At 52.0% G+C, this 10531-nt stretch overlaps 1 pseudogene; it reads left to right on the forward strand.

Annotated features, from left to right (window-relative positions):
* The window catches only part of LOC125429433, a 29300-nt pseudogene extending 24334 nt beyond the window's left edge, over positions 1–4966 (forward strand).
* Positions 4967–10531: the final 5565 nt, after the last annotated feature.

Genomic DNA, 10531 nt, shown 5'->3' on the forward strand with positions numbered 1-10531 from the left:
CACCTTTTCTTCAGCTAACTCTTCCCACTACCACCACCACCACCCCCATCTAAGAACTGGCTTTTGTTGACTTGTACTGAGAGCAACCCGCCAAGAATTACTGCTCTATTGATATAAATGGGACATCCACAGGAGCCCCTCTGGAAATATGCCAGCACATTCTATTCTTCCTTGTCTGCATTTACAGGGAAATATTTAGTAGCGATGAGTTCTCTTTGGCTAATGGTTTCCAAATTGCAAATGCAAAGCCTCTTCACGTCGAAAGCAAGGAGACGTAGTCATATTCTGCCTCCAGAGTTGATGTGTTTTGTTTTGTTTTCCTAGGAGGGCTTCTTCTGACAAGCCTGTAATGCAATTTATCTCTTTATTAAGTCTCCCATGTTAATTTATTAGCTGCTATTTGTTTGCTGCTAATGCGTCGCTTAATCAGATTCATCAATGGGGGAAATGCAAGTTTACCTTTTGTCTCTTTCAATTACCATTTGTTAATTTAAAGATTTGCCTTAACTAAGTTTGCATGCTTATTCCCCGCTTCCCCCCACCCACCCCCAAAAAACCTGCTGCAAATTATTTCATGGTTTGTAATGCCAACTGATATGATAAACAATATTTATGCTGCGCTGTAAAACAGTTTATAACTTTCTTTTAATTGTCACTTCAGTCTTTAAAACTGGGAGCTTAGCACTTCAATAATAAGCGTATTAATTTGTTTAGCGTTTTAAGTTCTTACAAAGAGAGAGACAAGCATTAATTTTGTTTAGTTAAAACAAGCTTTGCTTTTGAACAGCAGGTGGTAATTGAAAGAAAACAAGGGCTCATTAGAGTAGCGTCTGGTAGCTCATGATACAAACACAGCACACTACAAAACCCAAACACAAGAGCCCTGAAATAAAGTGGTCATCATCTAATTAACAGAACATGTTTTAATTACCGGGTAAACCATGCAGCGCAGTGTGTCAATTTAACTGATGTACTAAGTGCCAGTTTACAATATCAGAAACAGACAAATAATTGGAATCTAATTACATCCAGGTCTATTGCACACCAGTGCCTCGAGCCCATCTTAATAAACAAGTTTTTACATCAAACCATGAATAGCAAATACAGCCGTGCTGTTAATTGCTACATTGTGATATTGGGACTTTGCCAGCTTTGACTATTAAAATAAGCTCTTGTGTGGATTGCAGTTGCTCTGCCACGCTTTAATTAGAATCAAATGAGAGGCAGAGATCGAGGCTGTATTACCGCAATTCAATATATGTAAATAAGATAACTGGCTAATCTTTTTATTTTATTTCTGAGCCTCCATGCAATAGGCGGTTTAGTTATGGTAATAGGTTATCACTTTGCAAATGAAGGGGGAACCTGCGCTGTGAAATGAATCAAGGGACGTAGAAGCATCACAGGGCGCTGGGAAATTCTATGCCAACCAAAGCAGCAACTCCATAAAGAAACTAAAGTTATGTGTTTGGCAGTTTTTCACCCTCTCTTAGAATGCTAGAACACAGTGTCACCCAATGAGTCTGATTGGCTGAAGGTGTGGGACAACCAAAAGAAAGGACACATAATTAGCTTGAGGACTTTGATGCTGAGAGATGTAGTGATGGCCGCTAGTCCCTAGATCAGTGTTTCCCAACCTTTTCGAGGTCAGGGTACCCTTGACCTCACTCTTCATATCTCACGGTACCCCTGCCACCACCACCACCTTCCCCTCCCATTGCTCCTGCTTGCCACCCCCCCACCTTCTCCTCCCAGGGTGAAGGGAAGCACGGGGGTGGCGGCTGCTGACCTTGCGGCAGGCCCTGCCCCATGGGCCAGCTCCATGTCCTTGTTGGCACCGGTGGTGTTACCACAGGCGGTACCCCTGGGACTTGCTCACGGTACCCCAGGTACCACGGAACCCTGGTTGAGAATGGCTGCCCTAGATGGTTTGAAAGGGGGTTAGATATTCTTGCAGGAGAGAGTTTTCAGTGGATGCTTGCCATGACAGCTCATCAGGCACTCCACAATAAGGGGTGGTCTCCCTCTGAATATAATATTCTTGTGGCAAATAGGAGACTGCTATTGTCTTCAATAGATTTCAGGAGGCATTCGACAGGCCATTCATAATAAGGAGAGCTCTCCTGGCTTAGTCCACCTAGTCCAGCATGTGGTTTCCCACAGCTGCCAACTGGATTCACTGGAAGACAGTAGGACACTGAGGTCCAACCTCCCTTTGATGTTGCCTTCCAGCAAATGGCATTCAAAGTTGTACTGCCTCAAGGCATTTAGCCATCATGACTAACAGTCATGGATGAGACTATTCTCCATGAATGTGTCTAATCCCAAGCCACCTAAACTAGTGCCCATTACGACATCTGTATCAAAGAATTCCACAGAGTTAATTATATATTGTTTGAGATACTTTCTGCTGTCTCTCTTCTGATAAAGCTAATGAATTAAAGGGCCCCCAGTTCCTAGTATTTGGGAGAGGGAGCAGAAGTTCCCAAAAAGTTCATTTTTGGAAGCAAGCTATCAGCCCAGGTGGATCCTTGGTCTGATACTCCAGGGCTTTTCTTATGTTCTTAAAGCTCCTATGTTCAGCCTCATTTTGACATCCTTACCTATGTATGATATTACTTGGGCCAGCATTAACCTGGTGTATATGTAACTTGATTTTGGTAACAAAGTGGCTACATATTACATGGTAGTTTATGAAAGGTAAGAGAGAGGGAGGCCAAGATTAATATCTCCTTATTCTATCATACACATTTGTGAATTTTCAGTATCTTTTTTTTAGCAGTCCCTGTTTATCCTTGTATGTAACATTTCCTGGAGAACTACATCTGTCTCCAGAGAAGACATAGCCAGTAATATAGAAGACCTCGACTTGAAACCCTGGAGAGCGACTGCCAGTCAGAGTAGACAATACTGATCATTATAGACCAATGGGTCTAATTCATTATTAGGAAGACTGATGTTTTGTGACCCCTGTGTACAAGTAGCCTTGTAGAAATGTTATTTATATCAAGCATTAAAATCTGAACGATGAATCATCAAAAATAAGAACTCAGCCACCAGCAATCGTCCATTTTTTTAACGGCTATGCTGTCAAAATGAGGAGCAAGATCTACCTTGCACCAGCGATGGTGCTAGTACTGACACTTATTAATAGAGAATAATGCACCAAGATGCACAGAAATAGTGCAATTATTCGATAAAAGCTTTTGCCATCCATTCTAATAGGGCCAGGATTGTACCAATATCACTAGTTTAAATGAAGACAGCATCTCAGATAACACTCATATTTCACACTGTACACAAGCTCTGCAACTTGCCAAAGGGCTAATTGAGGAATGAGAAATACAAAGTATGGAAATGAAATCCATGATATGGGTCATTTTTCAGAATTTATAGTATACATTAAGCCACAGAGATTGCGTAAAAAGAATTATTCAAGTAATGATCTTCTGAAAAGATGTTCTTATATTTTATTAGAGAAGTAATTGGAGTTTGGAGCAGGTGCGAGAAATGAACTTCATGAAGCAGCAGCTTTTCTTTCACTCCAAGAAGAAAAGTTTGTAAATGTTTAGGTCTGAAACTAATAGATCTACTGCTGGCCTATTCTACTACCAGAAATGAGCACAGTATAGTTTTGTGGTGTTACTGTAGCACAGGGCTCAACAAATCCCAGATGCCAGGTAGCCATGGTATTAGAAATTTAATTATGAGCTATACTCTGTCCCAACTGAAGTTAAAAGGAGATTTATGAATTAAACTGCCATTTCCTGGACCATCTTCTAGAATGCTCCGCTTGGGTCATAGTGCCTACCATTCTACAACAAAGATGGTCCAGGAAGTGGAAGATGAATTCCCAAACCTCCTTTTAACTTAAGTTGGGAGTACAGTATTTTCAGCAATGACTTTATTGTATTTTTGCAGCAGTTCTTTGCATATTGTTATATAACATAAACATAAGTCTTAATGAAGTTCCTGTCATTGTTAGGCCGTTTCCGTATGGCCACGATCGGGGGGGTGCATCGACATACATGACGCCAACGCACCCCCCCCCCGGGACCGTTTTCTCGGTAATGAATGGTCTGGTGGCTTAAGTCGCTCGAATGCCTTTGAGTCTTCCTCCGACAGCGTTGCCGCCCAGGCCAGGGAACACCCCCCCTGCCCTGTGCAACAGCTCTGGAGTTGCAGGGCAGGGGGGCATGTCCCCAGGCCTGGGCGACGCACCGGAAGGTCGGAGGGAAGGGAAGGCGTTCGGGAAAGGGGGGTGGTGCCTTCCAGCCACTGCCATTCGCATGGCAGCGTTTTGAAGCTGCTGTTTCTGAAAAACCTCGCCCAGGGAGCAATGTTCAGAAACAGCAGCTTCACACCGCTTGGGGGTTGCGTGGCCGCCGCCGCTGCAATGCGGCGGCGGTGGCTGTGCAAACCCTTCCCCAGGGACGCTGTTTTTAGCATCCCAGGGTCACTGTATTTTGCCCGTGTGGAAACAGCCTATGTTTATATTTAAGTTGAACTTGATACCATTCACAATACAAAAAAGGATAGATTTCCGCAAGCCCAGGGAACCCCCAGGCTTGTAGAAAAATCCCCAAACTTTAAAATTTATTTTATTTATCTTTATTTTATTCCATTTATGTCTCCCCTCCCCTGACAAAGCCGATTTAGGTTGCCTTCCAACATACTGCAGACAATATTTCAACATATGCAGTCAATAATAATAAAAATTACTTCCAATTAAATTACAAAATTACTTCAATTGAAATTCGAGGATTTTATTCCTTTTTCATAACCCAAATCAATGGGCACTGCTGAGCAGGATGGAGAAAGTGATAGTACCCAGCTCCTCCCTTCATGATGCTGAGGAGAAGGGAGTGGCAGAGAGTGGAGTCATTGGAAAGAAGCAGATATGGGAGGCAAGAACCAGTGTGAAGTAAGAAGAGGGAGGAGTAAATAAGGAAAGATGGGAGGAAGGAGAGGCAGCAGGAGCAAGAGTGGAGAAAGGTGGCTGGAAAGGGAGGAACAATCTTGATCCTCCTTGATCTGACATTGCAAATGCCTTAGCAGACCAGGTGCTCAGGAGCAGCAGCAGAAGGCCATTGCTTTCACATGCTGTACGTGAGCTCCCAAAGGCATCTGGTGGACCACTGCAAGTAGCAGAGTGCTGGACTAGATGGACTCTGGTCTGATCCAGCAGGCTCCTTATGTTCTTCTGTTCTTATGAGGTTGTCAAAAGCCAAAGGGGAAATTGGGGAGTTTCCCTGCAAGTTTCTCACTGGTCCCCGCTTATGTATATCTAAAATTGACTTATTCCATTGTTGGTCTCTTTGTTCCCTTATATTGCTCTCTCTTTCATTGCTTGAAGCAAAATCAGGCATTGTTGCTACATGCTAAAACAACACACACAACGACGAATGAAATGGCTGTTTTATTAAGACCAGCACTCCCTCTTTTCTCCCTTTCCCAAGACAACTGTGTAATTAAAGATGACAAAGACACACTTCAAAGCCCTGCAGTCCAAACCATCTATTCTTCCACCATCCACAGATCACGATAATCTTTGCACATGGGACTGACACTTACACACACACAAACACTGAATTACACAAAAGCTCCAAAAGATTAACTGTTCCAAGATACTTTCTACTAAAACTGGAAATATGGGTGGGAAAACAAGGAACACTATGGATATTCATGTTATCATGTCTGTTAAAAAAAACTACAGGGAATGAGTAGGGCACTTCAGAAGTCTCTTAGGGCTGTCGTTGACATATATTAGTTGACAGATCAAAAAGAAGCTCTTCAAGTTTTCACATTCAGAAGGCTATCAAGAAAGCTATGCATCAGGTTTTGAGAATACCCATAATTATTCTGTAACTCATCATTGTTTTGCTAGATTTTACAGCCAAAAGTTTGTCTTTATTTTTATTTATTTATTTATTTATTTAATATACCGCCCCATCCCCGAAGGGCTCTGGACGGCGTACAACATAAAAACCGTATATAAAATCATCATAATCAGACTTCCATAAATATAATAAAAACAGCAGTTGTGTCCTAAGATGGCATCCCACCTAAACGTAATCATCCTAGAAGGAGGAGGGAGAGGCTGTGGGTCCTGATGGTATTAGGACCTGTAGATCTCAATAATGGGTCCTGATGATATTGAGGACCCATAAACTGGGGGGGGGGGCACAACTCAGCGGCTGGTTTCTCCAAAGGCCCGGTGGAACAACTCAGTCTTACAGGCCCTGCGGAAATCACCAAGGTCCCGCAGGGCCCGGGAAGCTGGAGGGAGAGCGTTCCACCAGGCAGGGGCCAGAGCCGTAAATGCCCTGCCTCGAGTGGAGGCCAGCCACATCATTGAGGGGCCAGGGATCTCCAGTAAGTTGGCCTCTGCCGAATGCAGAGGTCGAGCTGGGACATATGGGGTAATGCGGTCCCGGAGGTACGAGGGTCCCAGGCCGCTAAAAGTCAAAACTTTATACAAGCCAACCAACTTCAGACATTCTGTTAGCCACTTCTTGTATATCATGCCTACTACTAATACATTAACTATTCCAGCATGAGTATCTCATAATCTGTTGATGGATCCAGTCTAATCATATGTAGCGATAGAGTGAAAATGCAGACCTCAGTCCTAAAATATAAGGATGGAAATATTAATAATATTTAAATGGCCTAGGCCAATGTTATCTCTTCCCGCCAGGACCCCTACAAGCATGGACCTTGGAATTCCCCATATGAGAAAGAACAAGAAGATCAGGAACCATATCTGATTTTAAAAAACTTGGTATCTCAGGAGATCCCTGAAGCTGCCAAAGTTCCTCACCCCAGTGCAAACTCCACATCCAGAGGCCTCAGCAGAAGTACTTTCTTGAGAACAGCAAATTGTCAACCTTTCTGCCCTAGATTCCCTTTACCGTATGGAGCTGGGTATCAAATCAGAAGCTCCAATAGACTTTCCTACAAATCCAATAGATTTTCCTACAAATTGTCAACCTTTCTACCCTAGGTTTCCTTAACATGTGGAGCTGGATATCAAACCAAAACTTCCAATAGACTTTCCTACAAATCAATACAATGGTAGAACTGCAAGGATACCTTGCATGGAGAAGCGCTTGACTTGTAGCCGGTACTCCAGTCATGAAGCAAGATTGCTGCTACTAGCTCCTCTGAGGATCATACCCCAACTAAGTCCTTAAAAAGGGCTGTAAAACCGAGCTGTTCCACCGGGCCTTCGGTGAGGCCGGCCACGGATTGGCTGCCCCATTATGAGCCCCCTCCATCTGTTACCATCCTGATACGGCATATCCTTGCCATCTTGGACGTCGTTCCCCTCCCAGCTTTAGGCCCAAGCGCCAGTATTCTGTGTATTATGGGTCTTAACAGGTTGTTTTAGGATTTGATGTGCTGCTTAAGTTTTTAATGGGGGTTTTAACTGTATTTTAACTGTTGTAATTTATATTTGTTGTAAACCGCCTAGAGCCCTCCGGGGATTAGGCGGTCTAAGAAATCTAAACAATAAATAAATAAAATAAATAAAAGCAAAGGCCCCAGAAAAAGCCCTTGAAACCAGTAAGGCAATTTCTTTCCGTTCTGGCTGGCAGCTTTTTTGGTTCAACCATTCTGCACAACCAGCTTCTGACTGCCAAGTACTTGCCAGTTTTCAGAGCTAGCAACCTGGCCCATGCTTCAAAGCTTCTTTGAGGAGAGAAACTGTACTGCTGAACACAAGGGCAAAGTTCTAGAATCCCTTCAATGTAAATACAAACATCAATAACTGGGATGGCAGAAATAGGGAGGTTTGGCTTCTGGACAGATTAACAGTAAAGTGAGCTACTACCATATTTTGTTTGGTTGATTTGGTTTTAATGAGATATTGTCATGGTATTTTATACACACTTTTAACATAAAATTGGAATAGGTATAATCATAAATACCTAATTTTAGAATAATCTAGAAATTATTGTGAGTGTTTCCAGATTTGTGGCCCAGGTTTTGATAGTAGGCAAAAAGGGTCACCAGTAAAAGAAAAAGAAAAAACTAGCATATTGCAAAACACTAGTATATTTTACACATACAGCTGATGAAATAAAGACCTTTCTTCATAGAGGAGAAACTCCAGCTTCTTGATCATTTCTCTTACCCTTTCTTATTCTTCTGCAATATTCACTTTGAGATAGGACAAACAAGGTGGCACACAGTATTCCACATAAGACTGAACTGAGCATAGAGAGCCTGAGCAGTGTAGCCAGTGTGAAGTGTATGTGAAATGTCTCTGTGAACTTAAACAAGAAGAGCATTGTGATAGTGGACATTTTATTTTCAACGCCTTTCCTAATAATCTCTAGTTTTAGATTTCGCTCTGTCCATGTTTTCATTGAGCTATTTGGGTTCATTTAGACCTTATCAATGTCTATATAAAATTAGGGCTGTTTGCCCTAATGTATTTCAGTTGCCTTCCAGACAGTTTCCCACCCAGGCACCTATTAGGCTGAGAATACTTGCAGTTAAGGAATTACAGTATAGTGGGGTGTTGTGTGGTTTCCGGGCTGTATGGCCGTGTTCTAGCAGCATTCTCTCCTGACGTTTCGCCTGCATCTGTGGCTGGCATCTTCAGAGTCACCCCCCCCCCCCCCCACCCCCCCCCCCCCCCACCCCCCCCCCCCCCCACCCCCCCCCCCCCCCACCCCCCCCCCCCCCCACCCCCCCCCCCCCCCACCCCCCCCCCCCCCCACCCCCCCCCCCCCCCACCCCCCCCCCCCCCCACCCCCCCCCCCCCCCACCCCCCCCCCCCCCCACCCCCCCCCCCCCCCACCCCCCCCCCCCCCCACCCCCCCCCCCCCCCACCCCCCCCCCCCCCCACCCCCCCCCCCCCCCACCCCCCCCCCCCCCCACCCCCCCCCCCCCCCACCCCCCCCCCCCCCCACCCCCCCCCCCCCCCACCCCCCCCCCCCCCCACCCCCCCCCCCCCCCACCCCCCCCCCCCCCCACCCCCCCCCCCCCCCACCCCCCCCCCCCCCCACCCCCCCCCCCCCCCACCCCCCCCCCCCCCCACCCCCCCCCCCCCCCACCCCCCCCCCCCCCCACCCCCCCCCCCCCCCACCCCCCCCCCCCCCCACCCCCCCCCCCCCCCACCCCCCCCCCCCCCCACCCCCCCCCCCCCCCACCCCCCCCCCCCCCCACCCCCCCCCCCCCCCACCCCCCCCCCCCCCCACCCCCCCCCCCCCCCACCCCCCCCCCCCCCCACCCCCCCCCCCCCCCACCCCCCCCCCCCCCCACCCCCCCCCCCCCCCACCCCCCCCCCCCCCCACCCCCCCCCCCCCCCACCCCCCCCCCCCCCCACCCCCCCCCCCCCCCACCCCCCCCCCCCCCCACCCCCCCCCCCCCCCACCCCCCCCCCCCCCCACCCCCCCCCCCCCCCACCCCCCCCCCCCCCCACCCCCCCCCCCCCCCACCCCCCCCCCCCCCCACCCCCCCCCCCCCCCACCCCCCCCCCCCCCCACCCCCCCCCCCCCCCACCCCCCCCCCCCCCCACCCCCCCCCCCCCCCACCCCCCCCCCCCCCCACCCCCCCCCCCCCCCACCCCCCCCCCCCCCCACCCCCCCCCCCCCCCACCCCCCCCCCCCCCCACCCCCCCCCCCCCCCACCCCCCCCCCCCCCCACCCCCCCCCCCCCCCACCCCCCCCCCCCCCCACCCCCCCCCCCCCCCACCCCCCCCCCCCCCCACCCCCCCCCCCCCCCACCCCCCCCCCCCCCCACCCCCCCCCCCCCCCACCCCCCCCCCCCCCCACCCCCCCCCCCCCCCACCCCCCCCCCCCCCCACCCCCCCCCCCCCCCACCCCCCCCCCCCCCCACCCCCCCCCCCCCCCACCCCCCCCCCCCCCCACCCCCCCCCCCCCCCACCCCCCCCCCCCCCCACCCCCCCCCCCCCCCACCCCCCCCCCCCCCCACCCCCCCCCCCCCCCACCCCCCCCCCCCCCCACCCCCCCCCCCCCCCACCCCCCCCCCCCCCCACCCCCCCCCCCCCCCACCCCCCCCCCCCCCCACCCCCCCCCCCCCCCACCCCCCCCCCCCCCCACCCCCCCCCCCCCCCACCCCCCCCCCCCCCCACCCCCCCCCCCCCCCACCCCCCCCCCCCCCCACCCCCCCCCCCCCCCACCCCCCCCCCCCCCCACCCCCCCCCCCCCCCACCCCCCCCCCCCCCCACCCCCCCCCCCCCCCACCCCCCCCCCCCCCCACCCCCCCCCCCCCCCACCCCCCCCCCCCCCCACCCCCCCCCCCCCCCACCCCCCCCCCCCCCCACCCCCCCCCCCCCCCACCCCCCCCCCCCCCCACCCCCCCCCCCCCCCACCCCCCCCCCCCCCCACCCCCCCCCCCCCCCACCCCCCCCCCCCCCCACCCCCCCCCCCCCCCACCCCCCCCCCCCCCCACCCCCCCCCCCCCCCACCCCCCCCCCCCCCCACCCCCCCCCCCCCCCACCCCCCCCCCCCCCCACCCCCCCCCCCCCCCACCCCCCCCCCCCCCCACCCCCCCC

The sequence above is a fragment of the Sphaerodactylus townsendi genome, linkage group LG03, assembly GCF_021028975.2.
Source record: "Sphaerodactylus townsendi isolate TG3544 linkage group LG03, MPM_Stown_v2.3, whole genome shotgun sequence".
Lineage (NCBI taxonomy): Eukaryota > Metazoa > Chordata > Lepidosauria > Squamata > Sphaerodactylidae > Sphaerodactylus > Sphaerodactylus townsendi.